The sequence below is a fragment of the Chlamydotis macqueenii genome, chromosome 2 (assembly GCF_036417535.1).
Source record: "Chlamydotis macqueenii isolate bChlMac1 chromosome 2, bChlMac1.mat, whole genome shotgun sequence".
NCBI lineage: Eukaryota > Metazoa > Chordata > Aves > Otidiformes > Otididae > Chlamydotis > Chlamydotis macqueenii.
The window spans coordinates 9,372,027-9,392,468 of record NC_141557.1 but is presented as its reverse complement, the minus strand read 5'-3'; the positions used below and the strand labels follow the sequence as shown (position 1 = coordinate 9,392,468).

Genomic DNA, 20,442 nt, shown 5'->3' with positions numbered 1-20,442 from the left:
GTCAGCTATAAATCTGAGCAAAAGCAGGGCAGGTTTGTAAACCAGATGCTTCATCAGAGTATGTCATCTTGAGTAAATATTTCTTCCCTTGCCCCTGCCTTTGCCCCTCCCCAAAAGGAGGTAATTATGTTAAAATCCAGTATACAAGTGCGATTTTGAAGGGTTGCTCCCATGACAGAAAATAATTTGCGATAGTTACCTGAAATGCTTGGGCAAAAAAAAGAACAACCTCAATTGCCCATCCTCAAAATAAGTACAAACTCCTGTGGTAAGGTTCTAAAACAATATATTTGTATGGAAATAAAAGCAAAATTTTCTATATAGTTGAAAATATACATTCAATATTTGCAAACAATTTAAACTACTTTAGACTGAGCAAAACTGTTTTCAATTATATTGTTGTGAAAAAAAAAAATCACAAAATCAAGCTTAAAGGAAAGGAGTTGCATATGGGAACCACTTGTTCTGGCTCTGGGAATCTCTGCAAAATTGCAAGAAAGAATTGTCTTCATATGGTAATAAATAAACTTTTAAAAATAGTCAGATTGGTCAAGATCACTGTTACGGTGTTCAGCGTCCATAACTCAGTCAATCCTGTTTAACCCTAAGTGAACTCATCCATATGTTAGCTATCTAACAGCATGTGTTGTATCTTAGATGGTGAGGGTTCAAAGAAGGGCTTGAGAGTAGAAACCACACAGAGAGAGTAAAAATAGTTAATTTTTTGAGTCTAAACTGAACAAACAAAAATCAGTGATTCAGGGGAGTCTGTGTTATGTGCTTTGAAATACAGAATGGGGAAAAATTGTTCTTAATAGACACAGATGATACAATTAGGAAGAAAATATGGGTTAGAATCGAAAGGATGCATTTAGCCTGGATATCAGGGCAAGCCTAATAGGAGGGTCAGGCAGGCGGTGGGGCTGTTTACTTAAAGGAAGCAGTTAAACCATAAAGTCAAGATGTGCTGAAGGCAGAGCTGGGTTAGGTTTACATGGGCAGATCAGCATCACTCAGCTCCAGCGCTGAAGCAGATGATTGGACTTGATCAGAAATGCTCATATTTTGTGTCACCGTGGGTCACACTGAAACCGGAGAGGTGACCCAATTTGTGTTTTGCTTAAGAATAAATACACGTATCTGTAATACCTTATTTGCCTGAATTTCTCTCCCTCCAGAGATGTGGTGGCTTGTTGGGCTTTAGCAATAGAAAAGGCTTGCCAGAGGTGAGCTTTTGCTCCCCTTGCCCTGGAGCTACAAGTCGAGGAGAGCGAGGGGCCACTTTGCCATTTTTATACCATTGAATACAAGAAGTTTTCCATTTCTTCCTATTTCCCACTGCCACAATCCTCTTTTCTTTTAAATTTTGTAGAAATTTTCAGTGAAAAAATATCTCAGTGCTTAAAAAAGCAATGAGAAATATTAGCAAGAGGCCTAGTAAGAATGGCAAATACCATCTGCTTTGCAGGTAAATGTGCTTACAGCTCTGTAAATGTGTTTTTCAGCTCCTCAGTGTGCCGCGAAGTAGCAGTTATCTGCGCTAGGGTTCCTCAGTCTTTATTGTTCATAGGTGCCAGGACCTCCCTGGAGAAAATAAAACAATGGTTTACTGTATAAGGTGGCAGCAGGAAATATTTTATTTTTATTTATAAACAGAATAAATCTTTGGTGAAAGTAGCTTAGAAGAAATGTGTCTGTGACTGCTGAATGACTCTATATAATCTTGCTCAGAGGTAGAGTTGGTCAGAAAGGTTTCTGTAAAGCTGTTTAATTTGCTGGAAAATGCTAGCAGGTCGTACCTGAAGTGATATGCAAGCCACCTCAGCTTTGGTTTTATTAGAGTTTGTGGTTGGCCACAGGTACTGTTTTCTTGAGGACTTGCTACTTGTGGTAGCATCATTTATAGTACTCAAGGTCTGGAGAAACCAGGAATCTTCCAAACCCATGTGGCTGTGGGGCAGGCTCCTCACTTAGACTGAAACCAGTCTTTCAAAGAGAAGAATCCTGCATTTCTGACCCTTTCCTGTACAGCAAAGCCAATGTCTCTGCACTGCTGACAGTAGCATGAGGTAGTTTGTGCTGTTGGCAGGAGGACTCAGGAGGCCCAGGACAGTGATAATAACATTCAGAGCTTTTTTTTCCCCTTTTTCGCATTCTTTTTCCTCACATTTATAGCAGGAGGATGGCCCATATGGCACTTTTGATTCTGTTTTTCTAAAAGATCCAAGCACTTTGTAAAGTGTAATTAGAGGAGCATGTTTTATGCAGTCGTGTTTGTGGCACTGACTGGCTGGTTTCAGCAGAAGAAACAACAAAGTGGTGCCCTCATTTTGGTCACCGTTGGTTTTGCAAGAAAACAATTGTTTTTCAGAAGGTCACAACAAGGGAAAAAGTAGGAAGTACTTTTGTGGATGGAAGTAGATTTCCATTCACTTTATTCACATATGTACATCTAGATTTCAAGTGCCAAGAGAAGTCCTGATAAAGTGCAACATGTCCCTTTGCAGGCCAGCAAGAGAACCAGGGGAGTCTGAAGGTGCCCAGGAGAGATTTTTGTCTCCTTGACTTGGGCTCCTAACTTATACCTACATTTTAGGCACTTAATAAAGTGGTGGTGTTGACTTCGGCCCAGAAACTTCCCTTCTTGTTGATGAAGTAAGTGGGTGGCTGTGAACGTCTCCAGAGAATTCAGCAGAGAGAGGATTTCTCTTGCGAGGCCTCCTGTTGTGCCTTCACCATCCTATTGACATCTGCAGCTTAGATGGAGGAGTCTCTTTTGTTTGTGCTGAAGCACAAGTTCAGCACGTAAGTTTGGTAGATTGGATCCCACATCTGGTTCATATATTGCCACGCTTGTGTGGTTAAAATAATTACAATCTTTTATGAGTTTTTAAATGAAGAACAGTACTGCAAGAAGGGAGCGTATGCTTTTGATGATCACATTTTGAGGTTGTTATCTGAATACTGTATACGAGAGGGAATTTGAAGAAGCAGAAGTGATTTTCTGTGTTTTGCGTTTTTTTTTCCATGTAAAGATAGATGTGCAAAATTTGGAGCATTATACATAAATTAGAATTTCAGAAAGTGAGAATTTCCAAAAGGTCCTCTTCAGTACTTGTTTAAGCTGGAAGCATGAAGATTCTTCTCCTTGAGAGTATGAAACTACTGTATGTATTGGAAATAATAGTCTGTAATAGTTTGTGCATACTGTACTTTTCAGAAGAAGAAGAAAGTTTCATGACTAGGCTGGACAAGGCAGTGGGAGTGAATGAACTAGAGACTAAAATCTAGGGCCTTGCATGTAGGAGGTGTAAATCCATTTGATCCCCTTGTCCTTGGCAATTTACCTGCAAAATCCAAATAACTTTCCCCATAGAGAAGTGAAGGGTGGCCTTACATGAGAACTTTGTGTCAAAAGAAAGTTCTGGGACAGGTTGTGTCTCAGAAGGTGAGCATGTCCTAAGACACAACCTGAACTAGGGGCACATGGGATGGAGACCTGCTGCTGGGAAATCAGTCAAACCCAAGATGTTGAATTTTGCATCCAAGTTAATCAGTGGCAGGGTTGCTGTGGGGCTGAGGAGGGTTACAAGCAGGGAATAGTTTCCAAGGTTGAACCTGTTTTTTTTTTTTTTCATAGCGTTGGTATCCTGTAGTCTCTCCATAGTAACTTTTTGATGGTTTCTAAGCAATTTTCCCTCACTCTCATTTTTAAAAATAAACTCTGTTTGAAATGAACTCTGTGGGGTAGCTGCTATAGATTTTCTTTTAATTGAAAGTGGAAGAGTGGGGGATTGTGTGATAGAAGATACTTTCCAACAAGAAAAAATATTTGTTAAACCCTGCATCACATTTTGCCGAAATCCTTTGATTTTATTCTTAAAGCTGCAATAAAAGCATGAGCAAAAGCCATCTAAACACATTTTCTAAGCAAACAGAGAAACTCCAGCATGTGAGGAGCGATAACGCTGTGCTAGATGCAGGTGTACTTTCCACCTGGATCTTAATCCATATACACACAAAACATTTCCTGAGCGAAAGAGCACGATGCACTGTATGTGAGTGCAGTGCCCTGCCCGGGGACACACGCCGTGGAAGTGATTAATGCTGGCAGGGACAAAGGTGAGGACCACAGGTATGGAAAATAAGGTCTTTGTCACAATTGTGTGTGTGTGATTATTTAGTGGGTTTTAATTTTTTTTTTCTTTTTCCACCGTTTCCTTCTACCACCATTAATTTCTCTTTAGCTCTTCATGAGTTTCGAGAATAGAAATACGCTTGTTTAACAAGAAGCTTACAACTGAGGAAATGAAGAAAAAAAAATCCTCCCTCACATGGGAAGGGAAACAAGTTAGTGGCAAAGTTGAGCTAAAAGCATAAACTCCTTACACATGTACTAAGTGGATCTAAATCCCAACTTATCTTTCAGCTGCACCAGTATAAATAGTTGTAGGAGTCTCACCAAATATAAATCCCCAAAAGGCTTTGGCCCTAAAGGCCATTTCGTCGCAAACAGTCAGAGGAGGAGGGTCACAAGGGAAAAGGCTGTTGTGTATTGCTTTACTCAATGACAAGATAGCCAGTATCCCAAAAAGACGTAAATACTGTGGATGGGAAAATCTTTGCCCCTCTCTCCCTGAGTTGTCATGCTTTTAGGGACAAGTGGAGCTGGTTGCCTCCTGAAAGATCTTCTGTTGATGAAATGGTGTTTGTCCATTTTAGGGTTTTTTTCCCTCCCTAAATGTTTAAGTTATTTTGAAACATTTGCCTCTGTTTGTTTAAAGCCAGGACTTGAGATAGAGGAACAAAGAGAAGCTGCAAAGAAAAGTGCAAAAAATCTCATTGCATATGAAAACAGCTCTACTAATAGAGCCATAAATCTAATAAATGAATGTATGTACTACATAGGTTTCATCAATAAGAGTCAGAAAAAATATTCATGAACAGGTTACCCTTTGATTCTTCCATTTTTATTTGTTTCATGTTCAGTTGCTTCCCCTTTTCTATATTAATCTTGTTGAATGGGCCTTAGGAAATACTGACAATTACAGAGTCAGTATTAAATCAAGAAAAACATTCCTCTTGAACACCGTATGAAATTAATTTCAAAATATTTTTTTTTCCTGAATTCTTCCCTGTCAGTTGTTTTCCCCAAATATATTCACGATCAGAAATAACTCGCCAAATTTCTGTGACTACATCTTGGTCTGTCATTTGACTGTGAGGTGTTTATTCCAGCTTTGTTTAAGCTGCTTTGGTTGAACACTTTTAGCCACCTTATATCATTCCCTAAGGCTTTTAGTAGAAAGATGAAGAAAACATTTCTATTAATATTCTAGCGTACTAATTGTAAAAGTGTTACATTGGAAGAAATATACAACACAGAGCTAGCTTATGCAACTATGTGCAGAAAGTGAAAAGAAAAGATCATTACCATGGCTGAAACAAAACTTAGTGGCTATTTGAACTCTTTTTGTGTTTCTCCCAGTCTTTTTTCCATTTCTAGAGAACATCCAGCTAATGTCAAGACAAGACAAGTACCAGTTGTAGCAAGTAGCAAGAGATACTAGAAGGTCATTTAATGAAAAAGATCTGGTATTTGATACTTTAGTTGAAGCAAGGGATGTTACTGAGTCCTCAGCTGCTTCTGAGAGTCTCATTAGTGGCAGAAACCAGAGACGAGCACTCATCCAGAAGGCTGCTGGTCTTGTGTTTTGGCTCCAAATGCATCCTCAGTAATGAAGTGCTCTTTGCTGTAGTTGCCCTTTTGTGCATGCTCACATCATGCATTGCAGCAGATGTAGCAGTTAATCATGTTTTGGATCTAACAGGTGGCAATGCCTGTGTAGAAGGAGAAGGATACTAGAAAGAGGGTGATTCAGAAAGACTTCTCAGGCAGGAGGCCCAAGATGATAATACATGTTATAAAGTATTTCTGAGCTGGTGGCAGAATTCAGATGTGAGAAGGAGGTGAGTTTTGACTCACTATGGGATAAAGAAATGGCTTGTACAGGTTGTAAGACATGGTGCACCACTAAGATCAAATGATGTGTGGTGAATAGGACTACAGGTTCAGAGCTTCTGAAAATGTGTAACAGTTCAGGATGAAACTGAGACTTGCTTCATGGTACTTACAAAGAGGGGACATCATACTGGCACTGTCTTTTTCCACTGCTACACCAGTTGTAGTTTAAGATACTCAGGAGAACTCCAGTGGTGTTTTGGAGAGGTCCTTCCCTCCATGTGGGCTACGCCAGTAGAAGTTACTGGAAGTGCTCTGGTTAAGATGCTACTGCAACGAAGGCAGCTTAATCTCTCCATTGATTCAGCAAAGTATTTATTCTCATCTTCAGGGCAAGATAAAAAAAAAATTATACTTTGCTTTCTGCAACTCTTTCTGGGATTAGAAAGTGTTTTTAGTGGCAGTGTTTTGTGAGTAAGGTATCAGAATTTGGGTGATATTTGGAAAATTTAATGTGTAGGACACAGACAAAATGCTCCTGTGATTATCAGATTTTGCATATGCACCCACGACGCAGCTGTGGAAACATTTTTAAGTAAGAAGATAAACATTAAAATAATCTGTGAAGTTCACTTGTAGATGACATAGTATTTGCTGTTCCATGAAGAAGGACTATGTTACTTTTTGTTCAAAACTGGATAATGTCAAACTGTACTACCCCCAAATATTCCACATGTCACCCCCCACCCCCACGCAACATGCCTTTATAAAATACATACTTTTGCTATGATTTTCTCTCTTTTATAGATCTCTTCTTTTGTTTCAGGATAGAGTAATATATTTTTGGTTTTTTTCTAGTTGGTAGCTCTCCCTCAATGCTGTCGTGTCTCCCTCATCCTCTTGTCCTAAACTTGTGTACTAATGCTACTTTAGGTTGCCCAGCTGGCCAAGAAAGCCCTGGCCATAGCTGGGGAAATGACACGTTGCCTCTTGTTTCTGGCTGCTTGCTGTATCACTGCACTGAGCTAAAGATGGAAAGGAGGGGTGACAAGCTGCTCACAAGCATCACTTCCTTCAGGCATGACCTGTTACTGCTCTGGGAGTTATTCTCTGCCCTTTTCTTTTTGGAATGACTATGGGGGCTGGAGTTCAGGTCTTAAAATGTTTCTGTCCTCAGTCTGGTTAGTAGTAAATCCATTGAAGATAGTTGGTTTCTGGATTTGATGTGTCTTTAAAAAGTATTTCTCTGACTATGTATCACAACTGTGTTATTTTTAAGATGACTTATGTGAAAGTTTGCCTCCTTCTGACTGGGCTGTTTGTACTATCTAAAATATTCCCACGAACATCCAGTAACCCTACTGCACATAGCAACTCAGCTCTAGTAGCTGTCAGAGCAAAGTGAATTGAAGCTCATTTCTGTACTTATTTTATTACATATGTGGACACGCAGCACATTTCTTTAAAGAAAATAAACAAAAAATGACAATGTCCCCTTATTGGACACATTATATTTTTACTCTGAGCATTGAAGAGAGTCTGGTAATTATAAAGTTATTTAAGCATTTTTGTTTTAAAATTAAAAAGGTACTGAACTTAAGAAACAAATACAATCGGTTATTTAGCACTGACTCGTTCTTACATTTTTTTCATATTTAATTTAAGTGGACTTTAGCTCATTGCAAATAAAAATACTAAAGGACTAGCAATGCACGCCATGATTTGTGTCCTTGCTGTCATGCAAATGCACAGAAAGAGGAAAATATATTAAAGAAATTTGATAAGACCAGGTGGTCTGAGTGAATAATTTCCCTTTCATTAACATATTCCCCTTATTAACTCTGTAATTAATTGTACATAGCTAAGGAAAGCTATGGAAATTGCATTTTGAGATGTATCAAAGCTGACTTTATGCTTCAGACTTCCATGCAATTTACTATTAATGAAGCAAGAGATGGAGGCCCCAAATCTATAATTATTACTTACTATTTGAATGACAAGCAAAGAATTTTATCAGCACAGTTTCAAATGAAAGGGGATTAGCAGCTAATGTTGAAATTGTTAATCTTTCTTATTAAAATAATTTTGACGAGAGTGTTTAGCCTGAAAGAGGTTTCTGGAATGTCATTTACCATTAAAACAGTTATTTTCTGAAGCTCGCTATGAATTTGTCTAAGTTTGACAGCAGGGTGCAAATATTTTTTAAATGAATGAATATTTTATGGGAGCTAAGGCTGTTCATGTGTGAGCTGATGCCGAGCTGTTTGCTGCGTGCTTATTCCTGGAATGTGTAGCGGAATGGCAGCTCAGTATCCGTCTTTCAAAAGTGAAGATGTCTACTGAGAGCAATGGCAAAAAGCTACAGCAGAAAAATCTGAGAACTGAAATTGCACCCAAGGCTGTATCTGCACACGGCTGATTAGCAGGTGGGAGCACGGTCAGAATCGTACCCTACATCTTGGTGATATTTTAATGACACAGAAAAGGCCTATAATTATGTTTGGAGCAATGTTACTTTGTGTTTAGACAGGCCTTCTTACCACTTTAAATGGTGGTATATTTTCAATTTTAATGTATTTTTGTTAGTGTCATGTACCTTGAGATGAATATTCAGTGGTGGATTATTCGTACCCACATGTATGCTTGTTTAAAAACACCATGTACAGCAAAAATATCCTCATATAAGTATAGATAAATATTTGTGAGCAAAGATATCATATACATGGCTTGTAAGTGTTAATGAAAAACTGCTTTGCATTTTAAATTTCGAAACTTTTCCTTGCAATATTTGCAATTTTCATATCTTACGGGAGTGTACAAATGAAGCTGACAAGGCTGTTTTCACTCCTCAGGATGAGGAAATTGTGAATATATGGTGACATAAATGGTGAAAAGCAAAGCAGTGATAATTTACAAAATTTAATTTGCAGTGGTCTCAGCCACATAAGTACTGGAAGAGGTGCATGTTAAAGGACAGTGTTAATTCACCTGTGTCCCATTATAGAAAAAAGCTAATGTAAGAGATGTCATGTCTTTGCCAGTGACAAGTCTTACCAGCAGAATAGATAGAGATCATTTAAATGCTTTGATTAAGACATTATTTGCGTAAGTAGGTGGACTTTGTGTAAAGATACCATCAACACAACATGAACCTGCTCTAACATGAGATTACTCTAAGCTTTACCTCTGTGTGGGCTTGTGGGAACTTCCTTGGGTTAATTCAGGAAATTACAGATTACAGAACTACTCTTGTATCTGCAGTCCTACAAGTATTCTTTTGCAACAGTCTTGCAGGCAGAGTGGTATTGGAGCAGAAAGTACCATAGACTGTGTGTTCACCTCATTCATCAGACAAAATCAAAGGAATTTTAGCTTAAACATAGCAATAGTTAAATAGCATGCAGTAACAATTCATGAAGAAACAGTTTCATTATAAAAGCATGTTTTGTATATATTGTAATTGTGTATTAATTCAAAGACGTCACAGGTTCCTCTTAATCTGTAAGAATCATAACAAACCATGTAGACCACAGGAGTAAGAGGCAGCCACCGTGGCAGTGTAGTAGGCTGGTGTAGTTAAGAGGTGGAATTTGTCAAGGGTGAAGCTAATGCAGAATCCAAAATGAAAGCTTTTCTACATGCAGAAATATTTCTGATTCAGGTACTTATCTGCTGCTTAGTAGGAAGGCACCAAGAGGAGTTGGTTTGATTAGCCACAGCAACCACACAGAAGCGGGAACGTAAAATCCCTAAGGCAATGCTGGCTCTCGTCAGGAAGGATGGACATGTGTGATACCTGCCTGAGAAAAGTGCTCTCTTCTTTCCTCATTGCCTCCTTTCACCTATTGGTGTCTTTGCATTAGACCAGTTTGACTGAAAGCATTGTAATATTGTCTAATTACTCTTAACATAGCGAATATACTAATAGTGCCTAATATTTTATTTCTTCTGGAAATGTCATTTGAAGTTCTACTGGAGTCAAGAAAACTGCAGTATCTGAGGGTATGCAGCAGCCTTTGGCTTACCGTACATGTGTCCTCACAACTGAATTTTGAGAAGTTTTGTTCTTCAAGTAGGATTCTGGGGCCTGATATAAGAAATTTTGATTAAAGTCACTGGAAGCCTTTCAACTCACTTCAGTAACCAAAATAATAATAAGCCAACTCTTACACAGCACTTTTGATCAGTAGGTTCAAAGCTCTTTTTAAAGGTCAATATCATTATCCTGTCTTTTTAGTCCTGGAAGCTCAGGCACAGGCAAGGAACTGTCTTGACCAAGACTAACCTTAAGGTCAGAAGCAGAGCCAGGAGTAGACCTCCACTCTCTGGTGTCTCAGTGCTCTGCTCTCACAACTAATCATATTGGCTTTAATAGAAAAAGGGTCTTATTGAAGAGCAATATTTTTGCCTTTTTTGTCCCTCGTTAGTCTTTTTTAAGACATGAAAGTATAAAGACGTTCTACACCTGCATTTGTCAGATTTGATTCTATGAGTTTGGTTTTTGGCCTCATTATCTAAGAGCAAACTATTCCATATTGGAAGAGCTGGCTGAAAGATATTAAACACACGTTGGGAAAGCTTGTGAAAACCAAACTGAGGATGTGCAGTCTATAGTTAGTTACCTCTATGATGGAAAAGGATGCCATCTAATCATTTTTTTTGAGTCTCTTCTGATTTAATAACAGGTTTTCTTTTATAATATATTCCCAATCTGCTAGATCCTTAGCCATCACACACATGCACTGAATTTTAGCTTCTTTATTTTGCTTTTTCCTTCTATTTAGCAGTAAGCAGTACTTGTGCTGTCTGCTCAAAACTAATAGTGTCACTCTCTCAATGTTTTTTCCTTGGTTCAGCATGTGAAGGGAAGTGTTCCAAGGAAAAGAAACAGCACACAAGGAAATGTTGAAACTTATTAGTTATGACCAAAATTCACTTCTTTCCATAACATTTTCTTCATTTGCTGTGTACTGATTTTTGTTTTTATAATTTTATTTCTTTACAGTACAATGTCTTTTTTCGTCATTTCACTTCTTTGTTGGCCTCTGCAGTCTGTTCTTGGCTTCTTTTTCTGCCTTTTTTCACATTGTCTTTCCCTTTCTTATTTTGCCCTCTGTCACTTCAAATGTTCTTGTCTGTGGATTAGACCAGTGTTCCTCAAACTTCTTTAAAGTGTTATCCCTTACTAGCTTCCATGGAAACCTGAGTCCCAGGAGTAGGAAGGATATCTTCAGCTTATGTGTTTCTAAAGCTTTTCTACTATCACTTCACAATCCTTTTTGAATGCTTTAATGAGAAAAATAGTTGAGAATTTGAGAATCACTGAGCTAGGCCAACCTCAGCTGAAAATCCCATGGAGCATAGATTAAAGGTTACCTAAAAATGGGACAATTCCTCTAGATTTGGGAACAGGGTGGATGCCAGCTGCATCTTTCTCATAGCCAGCATTGCTCCATCTCCTGCTGCATTTGGTTCGGCTGTGGCTGTGAGTATGATGTGGAAGGGACGGGGCACAAGTCAGGCATGTCTTCTCCCAGTTATCTCCATCAAGTCCTGAAAGTACTTCTGTGGAAGTTTCTTCACTGATTACTGTCCTTACTAGCAGTTACTCTAATTGGATTGCTTCTCTGCAGTTTGCAGTGTGGAAACGTGGAACTTCCTAGGTCAGGCATGTGGTTCCAAAATGGTCTTGAGTGTGAGGATTTGACTATTGAAGATGTTTGTGGAGTTTGAAGTTTCCTATCTTTGACTTTTATGGGAGTTTTCTAAGTAAAAGCTTGATTATCTAGTCTGTGCTTTCCTTGCTTTTTCTCGTAGGTGACCATATGTTCACTTCTGCTTTATGCATACTCTGCCACTAGGCTATGGATAGAGCGTGGATTGCAAGACTTCTTGAATTTTATATTGCATATTTTCAAGTTTCACATAAACCTATGTTTGTGTTTGTGTATACAAACTCTCACTATTAATTTTGATACTCTGTTGTGGTTGAGGTGTTGGGTTTTTTTTCCCAAAAAAACCACTGAAAAGCAGAGGGAGTTTCCTTTGTAAGTCATTTGCTCCTGGAGAAGCAGCTTTTCACTTTCATTCACGTATTTAAGAAGAGTAGTAAGAGTATTACTGCTTGTCCCTTTGCTCTAGCAGGGATGTTATGTCTGTAGAAATAATATTTTCCTTTCTACCCTCAAGATGGCCACTGTCTAGCGGAGGCATAATTTGCCACACTATCTATAAATCACATCATGTGCTGTATCACTTTGATGTACTTGGTCATGGTTGCCTGGGTTTTCCTAGTCTCATTATGTCTGAAGAACCTGACCACGCTTGAAGAGAAGATTATTTTTAAACATGACATTTTCAGAATTCTATATTTATCTCTTGGTAATTTTTATATATAGTAAATGAAGATTACTGTACAAGTGCTCTGAAAAGAAACACAGACTTTAATTCATTAAAATCTAAATTTACAAATACAGTACCCAACCGGGAACCCAATTTTAGGTGCCTAATTGAGTTAGCAGGGCTTGGAGAGGAAGAAGGCAGAGAATTTAGTTTTGTTTTTCAGCTAGGTAATTAGTGTGTAGCAATATATTTTTAAAGTTTTCGTTTCAGAAATACAAAATCATTAACAGGCATATAAATTAATCACGAATATATCTTTGACTGTGGTATGATGTTCAAACCATTAGTAAAAAAATAAAGGGAGAAGAAGGGATCATCTGAAAAGCAGGTTTAATGTGTAAGAAGAAAATAGTTTCCTGTGAGAATGGAATTCACTGTCAATATTTATCACAAAGAATCAAAGGACTTGATTTGTATTTTTTTTTTTCATTTTTTATTCAGCTGTGTAGCTTGTGCTTTTGCTTTTTAACAAAGCTACTAGAAGCACTTCCCAAAATGTCTCAGTTGACAAACTCAGCTGACACTATCCTTGATGTCAGTTCCTATACTGCAGAGTTGTCTTTAGTGAGGAGGTTTGTTTTGGTTTTTTTTGGGTTTTTTTTTTTGTTGTTGTTGTTTTGGATTTATTTTTTATTTTAAGAAATGTCACAACATGTCCCATGCTATGAAATAGCAGTACTGGACTAAGACATCTAGCCACCCGTTTTTTGAAATAACATACTTCCTTTATTTAAAGCCTTTTTACTATTTAAGATTTTTATTGTGAAATCTACCATAAGAAGTATAGAAAGCCTAGAAACTGATTTTGGCTAATTCATCTTTTAAATCTTTATTGTTTAGTTTGGCATGTCTTATATAAACAGAATCTAACATGCATAAATTGAATTCCTCTACTCAACAATCACTTAAACCCTGTACTTCTAAATAAAACCCCTAAACCAAAACCTGTTTTAATTCCATTGGAGTCGGAACATTTGGTATGCTCTAATTACAAAATTGTTATTAGATATAGATTCATCAAGGTTGCATGACCTTTAGCCCTGTCTATAAACATGGTCATGGGAAAAGCAAAAAACGGCGGTCAAGAAGATGGAATTCTGAATTTCCCTGGAAAATAAGTGTTTTAGGAGCAGGTTCTGTGACCCCAGGAAATTCACTTCAGTATTTCTGCCCTTTCATTTCCCATCCATGAAACAGCAATGATACTTGCCTCCCCTGCAGAAGTAATGTGAGTACTGTAAGGGAGCAAATTATATTCCTTTTATGGCAATCATCTTCTCCTTTTTGTTGAGGTTTATTTAAAGCAAAGTAATTGCAGGGGTGAAACTTCATAGGCGTAATTTAGATTTCAAGAAAGGGGGTGAGGAGGAGGAGGTGGAGGTGGTTGTATTTTAAGACCTAGAAGACACCATTAAGTAGCTGATAATCCTTGAGAAGGGATTCTTTGTAGAGTGAATTTCTTTATCTTCTGCTATATTAAGAGAGCCAGGTAGAGTAAATATTCCATAATTAAGCATTCTAATTTTTTTTTAATGTATAATTTCTTAGCTACGTTTCCTCTCAAAAGCATACCTGCATCCATCCAATTCAAGCAAGGTTTAGCATCACATGTATTTTTCAAGATTTCCTCTAGAGATGAAAACATGCGTCAGTCCACACCAGGTTGTATCCAGCCATTTCATTGGGATTTCATTTAGCACCTTTGGCAGCTGGGAGCTGTAAGAAAAGGGATTAGCGAGTGTTTGTCTGACACACACTGATCCCAGCACCTGCTGATTGGATTGAAGTAATCCTTTTACAAGTTACAAAACTCTATTATCAGAGCATTAAGAGAGGGGGGAGGCAGTGATACACACTACATCAAGGGTATATTAATTTAGGTAAACAGAACGTAGGTTGACATTTAATGTACTTGTGAATTACAGTCATTCTCACAAAAGTTGCAGGATAGTCTAGTTTGATAGATAATGTCATACGCAGCTCATGCAAAGATGATACTTCTCTAGAAACCCAAGGACAAACATTTAAAATTATTTTACATGGCATGCTTAAAGCACAACTGTCCTCTCTGTGTTCATGCTTAGTTGTTTACAATAAACATTACATCTAAAAATATAAAATTGAAACTATGGAACGTGATTTTTTATTGTTGGCTGACATCACCATGGAGGTTAATTTATTTCCTAATAATGCAACCTATCTGAAACAGTCTAGGGATATTATTCTCAACCAGGCTGAATAGTTGCTTTGTCAGAGAATTGCCTCCCAATTTTTTTTTTTATTTTCCTTCATCAGCTCCCATATTATATATGATATTAGTAGTGTTTTATGCCAAAATACAAGTAAAGCATCATAGTAGTTGTCAATACTTAACTGAAAAGGCTTCAAAACAAATTTTTTCACTAGTGTAATCAAATGCTGAGAAATAGGAGAAAAATTAGATCAAAATAGATTATGGTAGTAATATGGCTCCAAACACTGAGGAGGAAAGATAATTTCTCAGTGTGTTTTATAAAGACAAAATACAAATTCCCAGGTTTTCATTTCCTAGATTTTTTCATTTGTGGCTACCTTAGGCAACTCCCACTGATAAGACCAGGAGATCCAGGATGGCACAAGACAAGTCAGAAAAGAGAAAGGAGCCTCCAGCCTGAGACGACTGACTAACCAGATGATGAAATCCTGGCTCCAGTAAAATCAGCAGCATTGCCATTGACAGTAGCAGATGCAGAACGCTCCCAGGACTGAAAGTGTGTGAGACCTTATAGCCCAATGTTAATTTACTGAGATTTCTTCCGCATACACATTCTGTGAGATACTGGCAATGAGTTGCCACAACAGAATTTTTATGGTTATATATATATATTTATATATATGAAAACTCAACATAAGTAACCTAGTAAAGTCACACTTCTCTATGGTTATTGTTGAGAACTTGATTTGCTGTGTTAGGAATAAAGCTAGTGCTTTTAACAACAGTTACGGAGTGACATTTCAGAGATGGAGCTGCTCTTGGTAACAACTATGTGTTCTGTGGGTTGGTCAAATTAGAGCATCAGAAACATCTATGGTGCTTCAATAGAATTATAACTATTGAGGAAAACTGATTTTCTTAATGTGTTGGTTGATTGAAAGACTTAAATTGGTTGATATAGGGCATCCTCTCTTTATTTAAGGTCTGCTTTGTTAAGGAAGAAAGGTAGGAAAAATATGGGCATAGTTTGGCTCTCCTCTCATGTTTTCTTCTACATGAGGCACCACTGACAGCGTTATTCATGAAAAAGTGTTCTTCAGCCTCTGCAAGAACACCATGGCAGCTCAGAGAGAAAGACCGACCTTCTGTGGACAAGGAAGAGCCCAAAATAACTTCAATATCACTGTGAAACTGTGTTAGGAGGTGTGAGAAATGCTTAGAAAATGTGAACAAATATTGTGGTGCCCCGCATGGTCTGAATATGGCTCAGGATTCTAATAGTGACACTTATCTCAGGGGGCTTTATTTGAGCAGATCAGGACAAGTGTGGGTGCAACAGAAGGGAAGAATAAAGTAACCATAATTTTATAAAAGAAGAGTCAGGAGAAGGAAAGAGGAGAAGAGAAATGAACCTTTCTATTGCTATTCCCTGAGTCCAGACTCCAGCCCTAGAAAATAATGGAACGCGTATTAAAAAAGAAATTGCTGATTATCTAGTGAGAGATTTTTCAAGGGCATAAAAGGGAGATCAGTGTGAGGGTCTCATTTAAGAGGATGGGGAAAGCTGGAGTCCTTCCTTTGTGCATTTGCTAATCTCCATCCTTTCTATTGGATAGCTGCACAATGAGTAAGAATGTGCATAATTTTATAAAGAATAAATCTTGACTGGACAAACTTGATTGCTTTTTATTTAACTAAAATTAGAAAACCAGTAGATGAAGTGAAAACAACAGATGTAATATATCCAAATTTTAATAAAGCCTTGAAACTGTCTCGTGAATAGTTAATTGAAAAATTAATGTCAATTTTTTAGAAGAAAATTATGTGGATTGAAATGTGGATAAAGGATGATATACAAAGAGCAGTGATCAAAAGCTATGTATGGGAGTGTCTGGCGGAGTACAGGAATTACTGTTAGATCCAATTATATCTAACTTTTAAAATAATGATCTGGAAGCGGATGCAAGTGACAATGATTTCTACAAGTGGTATCACAGCTTAAAGTTCTGCACAGAAGTGATGACAGAAGAGTAATTCAAAAGTTTGAAACCCTTAGACCTGAAAACACATACAACAAATAAAGTTGAATTATCTTTGAAGAAAAAAGTCACAAGAAGAGTTGTCTATAGTTTGCATAGATCCATTAATTCACGATCTGTGAAAACACTGAAATACATACAAGCAGAAGTTATACAGAACAGCAATATTCTGTGTAAGCAGACTGGGATTGAAACAAATGGGTTGGTGACAATGGGTAGCAAGTTAAGTTTGCAATAGAAAAGCAATACTATTGGCATTCCCATGACAAAGCCATCTCAGATGAGGACTACTATTCCTTATTGAAAATATTTGAGTATTTCCAGGAATACAATGTATAGTTCAGAACAGTCTGTGTCCCGAGGAACAGTCATGATCTGCATTTTAGTCTTCTAGTTTAGATACAGGGCACCTAAATGTTAGCAGTACAAGAAACAAGGCATTATTTGAAGGCCTGGAAATCAGCTAATCAGATAGGCTTCTTCCGTCTCTGTTTTCTATAGCACTGCAAGTAATATGAGTGGGAACGTAAAAATTTGCTGTGAAGCCACTAATGATAAGGTATTAAGCCAGAAGAAGGAAGGAGAAAATCATGTGTTGTGTTGAAAGTAAATTGGATTTACACAGAAAAGTTTTCCTCTAACATATAGTCAATGCAATATGTACTGAAGAAGACAAACTGGTTTAAGCAGAATAGCAAAAATGCCGGGGTCTCCTGTGCCAGAACAATGTAACTTACAAGTTAGCAAGGAACAAAGGCAAAAAAAGCGCCTTTACTTAAGTGGAGAGAATAACAAAACAAATTGTTTAAAGTATGGTCATTTAGTGCACAATTTCCTACAAAACAGCTAAGGCCAGTTCTGTCCTCTCCAAATTCCATCAGAGGATCCCAGTGAAGCACCATGGCACTGCCTGGCCTTCTGCATCTCTGGAAAAAGCGGCAGCGGGTTGAAGGCAGTGACTCTCACACTGTTAGGTGAAAGGTGTGGATTTGAGCACCCACCCTTCACGAGGATTAAGATAATGTCCCATCCACTTCTTCAGCTGACATTTGAGGTTTGATAAGACCTGTTGAGGTCTGTCGATTGAACAGTTGCCCATATTTTCATTAAAAGAGACATTCTCAGCCGTGGAACATGTGTCTCATCAAGTACTGTATTGGAAGTATGTTGTCAAAAATAATTGCTTTTTGTAATAGCTGAGCATCAGCTAATAAAATAGGTGTTTTTAGAATATCTTGACAGTTGCAAACCATACTGTCTCTGAGGACAGTATTTGGAGATTAACCAATATTTTGGGTTTAATTGTTGTATTTGTTAACCTTAATTTCGTCACAGAGCATGGTCTGGATGCCACCTCTTGAGTAAAGAAAAAAAAATTAAAGAAAAATAAAGCAGTTTGACACTATATTACAACATCAACCGAGTGCTCAGGAAGTTTTACCAAAGCCAAGCCAGGCCACTGTGCTCTGTATTTTTGCCCATATTCAGGCACATTGTCTCTGTCTTAGTATTTGCCACTGGCACTGGTTCTCTTGGCCAGAGATTCATTGTCCCTGGGACAGTTTTTAATCTGCTGGCTGAAAGCTCATCTTTTGCCTCATGACTGGCATGTCTCACACAATAATAACAGATTTTACAACACATCCTTCTCTCCATAATGATCCTCCTTATCCTTATAACATATTTGGTAATAAGAGTGTCTCATCTGTGCATACAAGAGAAAGTATGAGCTGGGCTACCAGTTCTCCTTGCAAGCGAGGCCATGTGGAAGGAAAATTAAGACTTAATGAAATTTAAGGTACATCAGGAGATCGGACCAAGCGGGCAGTGTTTGTTTAAATAATGTAATGTACTTGGGATTGCAGGACTTGTCTTCATGTGGACATATTGGTGAGACTAGACCTCTACCTTTTTCAGCAGGCTTTGAGGAGCATTACACTAAGAGCGGTGACAATCTCTATTTATTTTACCTGCTGCTCTGGGACAAGGAAAATCGTGTGCATGTTTGACATGTTGGTAATGAATTTCTTTTGTACCAGGCAAATGCTGCAGAATGTCTCATGGAAACATCCTAATTAAGGAATGGATTTGAAGAGACATACAATCTTTAAAATATCAGAAGTTCCACTCAATTTAATGTACATCCCTCAGCTCCCGAGAGAGTGTTTCAAAATCACTAAGCTTCTGTTTAGCAAAATGAGGATGAGCGCAGGGGCTCTGAAGGACTGTAAATGAAAGACTACTTAATTCTGAGACTATTGTCTGACTTCTGAATGTTTTAAAATAAGCTTCTTTCTTGGTAGCTTTTTTAAACGCGTGTAAAGCAGATGTTCATATTGCGCAGAGCCTTCCATGGGTCCGTTCAAATAGTCAAACGCCTTTTCAAGATCTGTCAGGAGGTGCCCTGTGAATCTGATCCATGCAATGCAGGTGTAGAGACTACATGAAAAGTGGTTGTCTGGTTGATTTCACCATGTTTTCATTTGAACATTCATTTCTCTTTACACTCAAGATTCCCTGGAAAAGGAAGGTAACAGTAAAAAGAGTATTCCTTTTTAAAGAGAGATGAGTTATTTAAAAATTCATGTGCTCTGAAAATAATCAGATTACCTTAACTGTGACACATTTGATGATTCAAAAAATTCTTTTTAAAATACAGTCCTGGAAATAATCAAATAGACAAGTTGGAGCCAACAAGAAGCTCCTTGCTACCTACAGCCCTGCCTTAGGAATCAGATGTTCATGGCCCTTTTCCTACAGCTTTGTGGATCTCACAGTATTTTGGAGAGATTCAGTGTTGGCACATCTGTATATCTGCATAAAAGGTCCCTGAAGTCTATGGGGCACTGGTGATGAGGATGTCAAAATGAATCAGATTCTAAAACTGTGGTTTAAAATGGGAAGATGCTATGGGCTGGTCCTTGACTGCCTGATCTCTGCCTGCTGCGCAATAAACAGCTCCTCTGAAGCCAGGAGTCTTGGCTCAGTGGTGACGTTAACTTTTGCTGTTTTTTTCCCTTTGCTTCAGCAAAATTCTTATATACCAACTAGACTCTGCTCAGGAGGGATTATCCTTTTTTTAAATTACATTCAGTATACATGTCTGGGCACAGATTTATTAGGAGAAAAGAATGGGATCTTTAGCCTCTATCCTTTCCCCAGTAGCAACAGCCTTCGGCAAGGACAAGCAAACTGTCAGAAGATGGTTTCCTCCCATTAATTTGCAGGTTGAGGCTGGGAACATGTTAGCTGACCTGCTCCCCTAACACATGACGGGGCCATGCGGCTCTCCCCGCTCCACATCTGTCAGGTCACAGCTCTGTCCACTGTGACGTTTTTTCCTTTGTTATAGAAAAGAAGCAATCACAAGCAAGTGTTTTGATTGTATCTAGGCCACCACTATTTTTTACCTCCTTTAGAAACCTTTTTTCCAATGCAGTGTATTTCCGTGTCCTTAAAGATATCCTTTCTGGAAGCGTCGCTTCTTGAATTGCTTCTCAGTAAAAGGTTTGGTTTGCAAATCTCGTGTAAAGATGCACACACCCAACGAACCTTGCACAAAACAAAGCTGTGTGTCAGGGGCTCTTTTGTAACCAAAAAAAATGTTGAAGCTGCAAGAGAGAGCAGTCTCCTGCCTCGCTGGTGGGATGGGAAGCACAGTGGAGCGACAGCTTTAGCAGAGCTCCTGTGTGGCGGAAGACAACCTGGTCCATGGAGTGAAGGAATAGGGTTTTAGTTCACCTTTGTCAAACCTTTGGATTGAATTTCTGATTCAGTGCTGTACTGAATCTCTAGCCGTGGGAGATCTGCAAAAACTTAGCATCTGGGCCAACATACTCTGATGG

General features: G+C 38.2%; 1 protein-coding gene across 1 annotated transcript in view; it reads left to right on the top strand.

Moving 5' to 3' along the window:
- Positions 1-20,442, top strand: part of PTPRN2 (protein tyrosine phosphatase receptor type N2) — a 668,183-nt gene that overhangs the window by 581,877 nt on the left and 65,864 nt on the right. The gene's annotated exons all lie outside the window — the stretch shown is intronic.